The following is a 10,304-nucleotide window of genomic DNA, read 5'->3' as shown; positions in this document are numbered from 1 at the left end:
TTCAAGAAGATATATGCATCCCAATGTTAACTGCAGCACTGTTTGCAATAGCCAAAACATGGAAGCAACTTAAATGTCTCTTGACAGAGAAGGGGATAAAGAAGATGTGCTACATATACACAATGGAATACTACTCAGCCATAAAAAGAATGAAATAACACCATTTGTAGCAATATGAATGGACCTAGAGATTATCATACTACATGAAGTCAGAAAGAGAAAGGCAAAAACCATATGATATCACTTGTATGTAGAGTCTAAAATATGACATAAATGAACCTATCTATGAAGCCAAAGTAGAATCACAGACACAGAGAACAGACTGGTGGTTGCCAAGCTGGAGGGGGCAGGGGGAGGGATGGACTGGGAGGTTGGGGATAACAGATGTAAGCTTTTATATATCAAATGGATAAATAACAAGGTACTATATAGCACTATAAAGAATGATCTTCAACATCCTATGATAAACCATAATGAAAAGAATATTAAAAAGAATATATATGTACACATAAGTATATATATGTATATACATGTGTATGTAACTCAATTGCTTTGCTGTGCAGTGGAAATTAACACATTATAAATCAACTATACTTCAATTAAAAAAAAAAGAATGGAAAAGAAAAAAGTGGCCACCATTGCATACAGAACCCGGGATTTTTTTTTTCCTCTTTTACCCACCAGGAGCTTAAATACTGGTGACATGGGAGCTGATATTATTAATACACATACAGTATTATTAATAGCACTCACTACTTGGGGAGGAAAATCCAAATTTCTCTTTAAAAAATACTTTCTCAAGTTCAAGGAAAGGGAACACGGCAACACAGTAGCAAACACAGTCGGTAAACATGCACCACCACAGAGGTGAGGAAAAATCAGGCAACTTAATAACCTCACCTGTTTTCCCTTGTTCTTCATGAAGGATTCTTTCCGCTCTCTGATACAGGTAAGCAAAGTCCAAGGCACAAACTAATGAAAAAAATATGTTATACCCCCAGTCATAAGTGTGACCTCAAGTGTTGTGTGACCAACAGAACCCAACAAAGCTTCAACCTTAGAATATAGCCATCCCAAGAGGCTTATGGTTACTGAACTTCCATTTCTAGCCATGCTAAGTTGGAGCCCAAACACCAAGTTTAATTCTCTGCCTTTAAACCGATTCACAGCATATGTATTCTGAGCAACTGCTAAGGACTCCTCACCAGTCCCAAACGCAAACTTTCCAAACTCCATCAGCCAAAAAGCATTAAATAGTCCACCCAGAGCAAAAATAACCTGCCCAATGCAAATAAAGCAACTAAAAATAATGGCTCCCTATCATTTTCCAAATACTCAGTGGACCAAACAGCCACCAAAGAAACACAAAACTACATTGGGTCAATAACACCAGGCACACAGCAGCAGGAACTTTGTGATGCTCACCCGCACATTCCGTTTAACCTGAGTCTGAAGGGCACCAGGATTATCACAGCCAAAAATGCTGCCGAAGCCAAGGACGTACATCAGAAATAGCACCAACAGCCAGTGCGCCAGGCCACTGGGGACACCGAGGGCCGGCAGCACCCCGGGGGGTAGCGGGTGGTGGGGCCACCTGCCAGTGGCGCCCTCGTTTCCTCACCTTCCTCCTGCTGCCTGGGTCGGTGGGAGATGTAGAAGTGACATGCAACTCTGGGAGGAAGCCACCTTGCTCACAGGACCACGGTCGCTCATGTGAGGACGCCTCACTACGTATTCAACAAGCCCTCCGGGTGATTCCAGTGTCTGCATTAGAGCAGAACTGGTTTAGAGCAATCAGGGTTTCACCTGAACTGGGGATCAATCCATTCTCTCCAAGGTGTTTGGATACCTGAAGAAACTTGGGGTTTAGTAACAAAGAAGGGAAAATAGCTTTGTAGCATTGGGAAGGTTGTTTAGACTTTCAGAGGTTGAATAAGACCCTCCACAGCCACAGTCTAAGATCCCCATAGGCTTCTCACCTCCATAACCACAGAACCAACTTAATCTCTGAAATGACACTGTCCAGCCTGTAAGCTGCATGAAAGCGGGAATCTGGTCTAGGCCAAGCATACAGTAGGCACTCAAACATTTTCTAAAGTAATAGCATAATCCTTCTAAAAATACTCAAATGCCCTGTAATATTTCGGTTTCATGGAGGAGGGGATGACTGCAGAAGCAGAGGAATCTGAAAATGTGCGTTGACTCTTGTCCACTGTTTAGAGTTCTATCCAATGTCTGAACCCTTAAGTTATTGAAGCTTTCCAGGAACTAGTTATCCATTTCTCACCTAATCTTCACCATATTCTTTCTCCTTCTATCCAGAAGGAATGATTAAGTCTCAAAATAATTCAGTTTGGAGAGTCTGAAGATCTAAGTCTCTAGTTCAATTGCCTTTTGTATGTGTGTGTGTTCAATCCTCAGTCCTGTCCAACCCTTTGTGACCCCATAGACTATAGCCCACCAGACTCCTCTATCCATGAGGATTCTCCAGGCAAGAATACTGGAGTAGATTGCCATGCCCTCCTCAAGGGGATCTTCCCGACCCAGGGATCGAACCTGTGTCTTTCACGCCTCCTGAATTGGCAGGCGGATTCTTTACCACTGAGCCACCTGCGAAGCCCCCAGTTTCCTGTACAAGTCAATTACAGGTTACAACCCCCTTGTTTCAATCCTGGCTCTTAACACTTTCTGATAGTGTAATTTAGGGAAAGTTACTCTACTTAAACTTCAGTTTCCTTGTCATTATCATGAACTTGTATTGTTACTGATTCCATGGAGTAACTGTGAGGTTTAAGATAATCTGCATACAGCACTCAGTATAGTATGGGAACACAGAGTAGGACAAATGTTTGTATAAAAACTCAACAGCTGGAGGAGACTTTTATGAGAAGGCTCACACTATTAGTATCCTTCCCAGTTGGGAGACATCATCACTCACTGTTGCCTAGAAAATTAGAGTTACAGGAATTTTAGCAATTTACTGCCCAATGAGTTTTTAAAACCAAGCCACACCTGCCTGTGCTGTGATATGGTGGAAAGGTATCATGGGAGCCCTACAATAGCACTAGATTCATTTTTTAAATTAATTTATTTATTTTAATTGGAGGCTAATTACTTTACAATTTTGTGGTGGTTTTTGCCATGCACTGACATGAGTCAGCCATGGGCGTACATGTGTCCCCATCCTGAACCCCCCCCACCCCCCTCCCCATCCCATCCCTCAGGGTCATCCCAGTGCACCTGCCCTGAGTGCCCTGTCTCATGCGTCAAACCTGGACTGGTGATCTATTTCACATATGATAATATACATGTTTCAATGCTACTCTCTCAAATCATCCCATCTTTGCCTTCTCCCTCAGAGTCCAAAAGTCTGTTCTTTACATCTGTTTCTCTTTTGCTGTCTCACAAATAGCATTGTCGTTACCATCTTTCTAAATTCCATATATAGGTGTTAATATACTGTATTGGTATTTTTCTTTCTGACCGACTTCACTCTGTATAATAGGCTCCAGTTTCATCCACCTCATTAGAACTGATTCAAATGCATTATTTTTAATAGCTGAGTAATATTCCATGGTGTATATGTACCACAGCTTTCTTATCCATTCGTCTGCTGATGGGCATCTAGGTTGCTTCCATGTCCTGGCTATTGTAAACAGTGCTGCGATGAATATTGGGGTACACATGTCTCTTTCAATTCTGGTTTCCTCGGTGTGTATGCCCAGGAGTGGGATTGCTGGGTCATATGGCAGTTCTATTTCCAGTTTTTTAAGGAATCTCCACACTGTTCTCCATAGTGGCTGTACTAGTTTGCATTCCCACCAACAGTGTAAGAGGGTTCCGTTTTCTCCACACCCTCTGCAGCATTTATTGTTTGTAGACTTTTCAATGGCAGCCATTCTGACTGGCGTGAGATGGTACCTCATTGTGGTTTTGATTTGCATCTCTCTGATAATGAGTGATGTTGAGCATCTTTTCATGTAGCACTGGATTTAGAGCCACAAGACCCGACTCAGTTTCAGATCAAGGCTTCCAACATTTCTGAGCCTCAGTTTTCTCCCCTTTGAAACTTAAAAATCAATGCCTGTTTGTCTCTCTGACCCAGCAAGCTCATGGGTTATCACTGAAGCCAGATGGCATGGGAACAGGTGTGGCGGTGCTGTGACACGCCTTCACGCCTATAGGTTCAGCCTCAGCACTTGTGCTCCCCACAGAGTGCTCTCCCCGGAGCCCCACCAACCGCACCGAGACATCAGGTCTCTGCTTCTTTGGGTTCTCATTTGCAGGCACAGTTGACCACTCCCTTCTTCTCAAACCCCCTCTCTCTCGGCTGCTGTGATACCACCTCACCCGCAACAGGCTGGAGACAGGTCAGTCCCTACAGAAGCAGAAGGAGGTGTCCAGGAGGGATATTTTTAGGAAAAACAAAATGGAACATGCGTATGTATTGATATGACAGCACTTGTAGAAAAGTGTACCAAGAAGCCATTGGAAGGTGTGGAAAAAATTAGAAATAGGACCCAAAATAAGCAGATTGAAAGGACTGAGGTGGAGGGAGAGTGGACACGAAGAGGTCATTATTAACTCTAGATAAAGACAAAAAGTTGGAAAGCAAATATAATGATCTGTATATTATAATGCGTAGCCTGAACAGTATCTACAAAGGCACAATAATATCAAAATGGACTAGTCAATTAAACAAAAGCTGTAATATGACCCTACTGGGATCTGTGAGAAGGGAAACAGAAGGCTTGATGGTATAAGAGAACAAAATCCTCAAATATCATAATAGGAAATTAATAGAGGTCATGTATGGATTAATCAAAAGAGAATAATACACATATTATTTGGAAATACAGAGATGTGCATGTGCCATGAATAAAAAGTCAAAATTGTTGAAGGTGGTTGGGGAAGAGAACTAAGAGAAGAAATGAGGTAAGAAATTCCTGTGGGGACTTCCCCAGTGGTCCAGTGGTTAAGATTTTGTTTTCTAAGGCAGGGGGTGCAGGTTTGATCCCTGGTGGAGGAGCTAAAGATCCCACATGCCTCACGGCCAAAAAAAAAAAAAAAAAACATAAAACAGAAGCAATATTGTAACAAATTCAATAAATACTTTGAAAAATGGTCCACATCAAAAAGAAAAGAAAAAGAAACCCCTGTTAGTTACTATAATCACTTTAATAACATTTGACTTTTGAACTTGGTATGCAATATATTATTTTAATAAAATAAAAACTAATTTCTGGAAACAATAGTGCTATGTCTGCATAGCAGAGCCACGATGCTCCTGTTCTTTCCCTCCTCTGGGTCTGATTCAGTGATGTGGGTTATATACTAAGATTCCAGGAGCTAATGGGGCAGCACACATTAAACATATTCCTTGGCTTGTGCCTCAGTCACAGTTCAGTAGGGACCTTACTGCTAAGGATTCTGCCTTGTGATTTGCTAATCCTTTTCTGGTAACATTGCTTTCAAGCTTAATCGAGCACACTTCCTCCTTTCACAACAGGTAATGCACTTGCAGTGCTGAAAGGATGAACAGCATTCTTGAATCACATACAGAAAACTTCTGCTTGATTTGATTTAATCATTAGGTATGTTACTGAAAAAAAGTTTCAGAGCAAATTGTTGCATATTAAATACTCTCCAGTAACTTTTAACATGATATTCTTCGGGGGAGTGGGGTGGAAACAAGGGGCCCCAACCAACAATAATGACAGTGAATTTTAAGACTCTCTACTCATTATTTTCCAAAAGCACTTGGAAGTGATTGACTTCTAGAGTCTGTTCACAGCGCTTTCCTACACAGCCAATGAAAGAAGTTAGTCAAGGAGAAACTAACATTTACTGAGTGCCTGTTACGTGTCTGGCACGGTGCTGGGACTTAATAAATGTATTATCTCAGGCAAAGGAGAAAATGGGATGAATTGAAAGAGTACCATTGACATATATAAATACCATGTGTAAAAAAGATAACGAGTGGGAAGCTGCAATATAACACAGGGAGCCCTGTGACATTCTGTGCTGACCTAGAGGGGTGGGATGGGGCAGGGAAGCTCACGAGGGTGGAGATATGTACATACTTATTGCTGACTCGTGTTGCTATTTGGCAGAAACCAACACAACTTTGTAAAGCAATCATCCTCCAATTAAGAATAAATTTTAATAATTTTTAAAAAATACATTGCCTGCTTGAATCTTGGCAACCACCCAGAGAAGTAGGTACTATCATCCCCACTTTACATTTAAGGAAACCAGAGCCTAAAGATATTAAGTAATTTCCCCAAAGCCACACAGCTTCCAACCAACCATCAAGTCTTTACACAAGAAATGTATAAAATTACAATTCCCAGTGTTAGTTTGAGCTTTGAGTGCTCTGTGATTCCATAGGGCTTTAATATGCAAGCAACCACATATAATTTAGCATTGTTCTAAGTGGGAAACTTAGAAGATGATGACCTAATTCAAATTTTTTCAGTGTGACTACCTCTTTTGATATAATAGCCTTGATACCAACAAACATTTATTGATCTAATGATTAACTAAATGGCAATATGAGATTCAAATAGAAATATAAGAAGAACACTGTATTGAGGAAAGAGTAATTGAAACTGAGTCAAAATAATTGTACCTCTTATGCTCTTGTGACCTTGAGTAAACTGCTTCAGCTTTCTAAGATAAAACTGTAGAACTTGTAATCTCTCTCTCTCAGGGTTGCTCTGCCATTAAAAAAAGTGGGAAGAACAGTAACCACTTTTGGACAAACATATAGCAGAATGAAAGCCCAGAGTAAGCATTTAAAATCTGAAGCAGTTTCCCTCACTATGTAAGTTAAATTACATCAAATAGGTGAGCCTGAATGTTCCCGGAGAGTGAACAGTGTGAGATTTACCTGTGTTGGCACTGAGCAGAAAGCTGAGTCCCAAAACTTTGATGTAACTTTTCTAACAGCCTGTGATAGAAAAGCAACTATTTCTTATGGATTTCTGACTCAGACAGTAAAGAATTTGCCTACAATGCAGGAGACCTGGGTTTGATCCCTGGGTCAGGAAGATCCCCTGGAGACAGGAATGGCTACCCACTCCAGCATTCTTGCCTGGAGAATCCTATGGACAGAAGAGCCTGGTGGGCTACAGTCTATGGGATCACAAAGAGTCAGACACACTGAGCGACTACCACTTCACTTTCAAGTTTGACATTGCCTTTGAAGCAGGTGAGGAAACCAAAAGATTCCCTCCCTGCATCATGTTACCCTCCCATCAGATATCCACCTCATGCCTGTAAACGTGTGACCTAACGAGCTGACACATCAACAAAGCACAAAAGAGAAAACAAAATCTGAAAAACGGAGCATAACCAAATCGGCTCTTTGAAAAGGGAAACGAACAACGGCAGATAGCAAATCACCTTTTGCGGGATCTAGTTTACCCTGGCCCTGACCTGGATCCAGGTGACCAGCCAGAGAACATTACACATGACTTTTATTTACATCGGTGATTTTCTGATGAACACTAAAGTGGCATTATCTTTGTTTCCTGAGAGAGTCAGGATGTGCTGTGGAACCGTGTTCTGAAATGTCATGTCCTCTAAATCATTCATTTATCCCCCAAGTACAATATTTAATAAAATATCAGCTGCCATCCTCTGGTATTACACTGTTCTGCCCAATCCACATCTTACCCCCTAACCTCATCTCCTTCAATGTGTATTGCAACATGATAGTATTCTTACAGTTTTAAAGAAAACACAAAAATATATCAGGTAATTTGGCATACCTACTGTTTTCACTCCTCAGAATTAAAGAAAATCAGGCTATTCCTTTTTTATATAACTTTTAAAAATTAATTAATTTGGCTTCATTGGGTCTTAGGTGCGGCCGACACGATCTTTGTTGCATCAGGCAGGATCTTTCACTGCGGCGCACAGACTCTCTAGATGTGGCATACTGGCTCACTTGCTTCACGGCATGTAGGACCTTCGTTCCCCAGCCAGGGATCGAACCCATGCCCCTGCATTGCAAGATGGACTCTTTACTACTGGACCACCAGGGAAGTCCTCAAATGAGACTATTCATATGAATAATAACCAATTAAAACTTTATTTCACTGCCACTTTTATAACATTTCTTTTTACAAGTCAGTCGTATTATAACCAAGAAAGCATTCCTATTTATGCATTGGATGGTCACACATTCAGCAATATTAAAAACTACTATTGTCAAGCAGATGCCAAGTCCTGAAGACTCATAGTAACCTGTTCTAGTACTCCCCAGGTGGCAAAGAACCCACCTGCTAATACGGGAGATGTAAGAGACATGAGTTCGATCCCTGGGTGGGAAAGATCCCCTGGAGGAAGGCACAGCAATCCACTCCAGTAATCCTTGCCTGGAGAATCCCTTGGACAAGGGAGCTTGACGGGCTACAGTCCATGGGGTCACAAGGACACAACTGAAGCAGCTTAGCACACACGCATGTCAAGTGCTCATGGAGAGACATAGCAGAGTGGTGAGTCAGTCTCTGGACTCTGAAGCCAGTTTTCCTGGGATCAAATGCTGACTTTACTACTTACTGGCTCCGTGACCTTGGGCAAGTAACTTAAGTTCTTAGTGTTTCAGTTACCTCATCTATAATAATAATAGTGCCTGTTTCATAAAGGCTTTTAGGAAGATTAAATCACGTAGTATTTATAAAGCAATTAGAACTGTACCTAGTACCTAGAAAGTGTTCTGTAAATGATCACTAAATACAATGGAACTCATTTTCTAGTGAGGGAGTCAGACAATAAATAAATATGAAAATTACAGTCTAGTCATGGGGACAAACACCAAGCAAACAATTCACAATAAAATGAAAACACACCCACTCCTGTCAGTGGCACGCCAGGTTATTTGGCTGAATTCTCCTGTTGGAAACAGTTGGGCACCAAACCAATTGTTTTGGTTTCCTCCTAGAGGAAAAGGGACAGAATTATAAGTGAGTGAAGGGCTCATCCAAAAAAGAGCAATTAATAGAACATCCTTCCCTTGATAAGCACTGGCCCCCAAAGGGCTATACTATCAGGATTTGGGCAGTCCAGAAGTAAACTATGCTCATCCCCCCAACAGGCTTTCATGGAAAGTTAAGCTAATTTGGAGCAGGAAAGATCTGGGGAGGGTAGGAAGGCTTGTCCCAGGTGTGACTATAGGCTAACAATCTCTTTTTTTGGTTATCCCAAAACATGACTTATACTAAGCAATGAACTTAGTAAACAGCGGCCCCTAAGATCTTGAAAAGAATTTCTAGAAAAAGTGACTTTTGATTAGGTCTTAAATTTTCCTACAAATAATTTTTTAAGGAAAATGAGGAGCATATAATAATATCCAAGAATACTAAGGAACCAGATTCAGAAAACAGGGGAGTTGGGAAGAGTCAGCTGGTGCTGGCTGAATTTCAGAGAGAGGCTGAACTGCACAAACTAGCCTTACTTAGGTCGAGTGTGAAACTGACATGACTAGTAACATTTTGTGACTATAGTTTTTATACTTCTAGACATGCACTCATGTTACCCTGACAGGGTACAGGATGAGATGCTACGAACAGCAGATTCCACCATCAGGCATGGGTGCGATGTCCTCCCTTTAAAAGTTTACAAACTAAATCCAACAAGACCAATGTGAATATACAGAAATAAGAAAAGAAGTATTAAATTACCAGTACATGGATAACTATAAAGGAAAAGGCCATGGGAGCAGTGAATCTAATTTTCAAAGAATGGAAGAGTCCATAAAAGAAAGGGATGATGGAAGGAGGAAGGGAGGGCAAGGAAGGGAAGGGAAGAGAGAACGTGAATGGAGAAAACGTGAAAATAGGGAGCAAAAAGAGTGAAAGGACTAACACCCAAACATCGGCCATGGTCATTCCTGGGTGAAGAGTACATAAATGATCTGTATTTTCTTCATTTTGATTAGCTGTATGTCTTATATTTTCTCATCACATGTTTTCCTTGGCCTAGTTGCCACCATAAATACTTTAAAGAGAAAGCAATTTCTCAGCCTCTGATGCAATGCCAGATTTACTAAAATTGCAAATGCCAGGTTTAAATTTTAAAGTTTCTCTTTTAATTTCTAGTATGCAAACCTTGCTCTCTAGAAATTCATTTTCTGTTGTCTTTTAGTGTAATCATTTATTGCACTTAAAGGTCACCTGAGAAATAAACAATATAATTTTTTTAAAAAGAAGCTGGCTTTTCTCAAGCTATCAACACATTTCTGAAAATTTAAAAATGACAAGAAAAAAAATTTTTTTGTAAAAAAATATTTACAAGAA

General features: G+C 40.7%; 1 pseudogene; it reads right to left on the bottom strand.

Annotated features, from left to right (window-relative positions):
• Window positions 1-487: 487 nt before the first annotated feature.
• LOC133073033 (major facilitator superfamily domain-containing protein 1-like) lies at window positions 488-7,581 on the bottom strand (annotated as a pseudogene).
• Window positions 7,582-10,304: the final 2,723 nt, after the last annotated feature.

Source organism: Dama dama, chromosome 18 (assembly GCF_033118175.1).
Source record: "Dama dama isolate Ldn47 chromosome 18, ASM3311817v1, whole genome shotgun sequence".
Classification (NCBI taxonomy): domain Eukaryota; kingdom Metazoa; phylum Chordata; class Mammalia; order Artiodactyla; family Cervidae; genus Dama; species Dama dama.
This window is presented reverse-complemented; position numbering and strand designations above follow the sequence as displayed.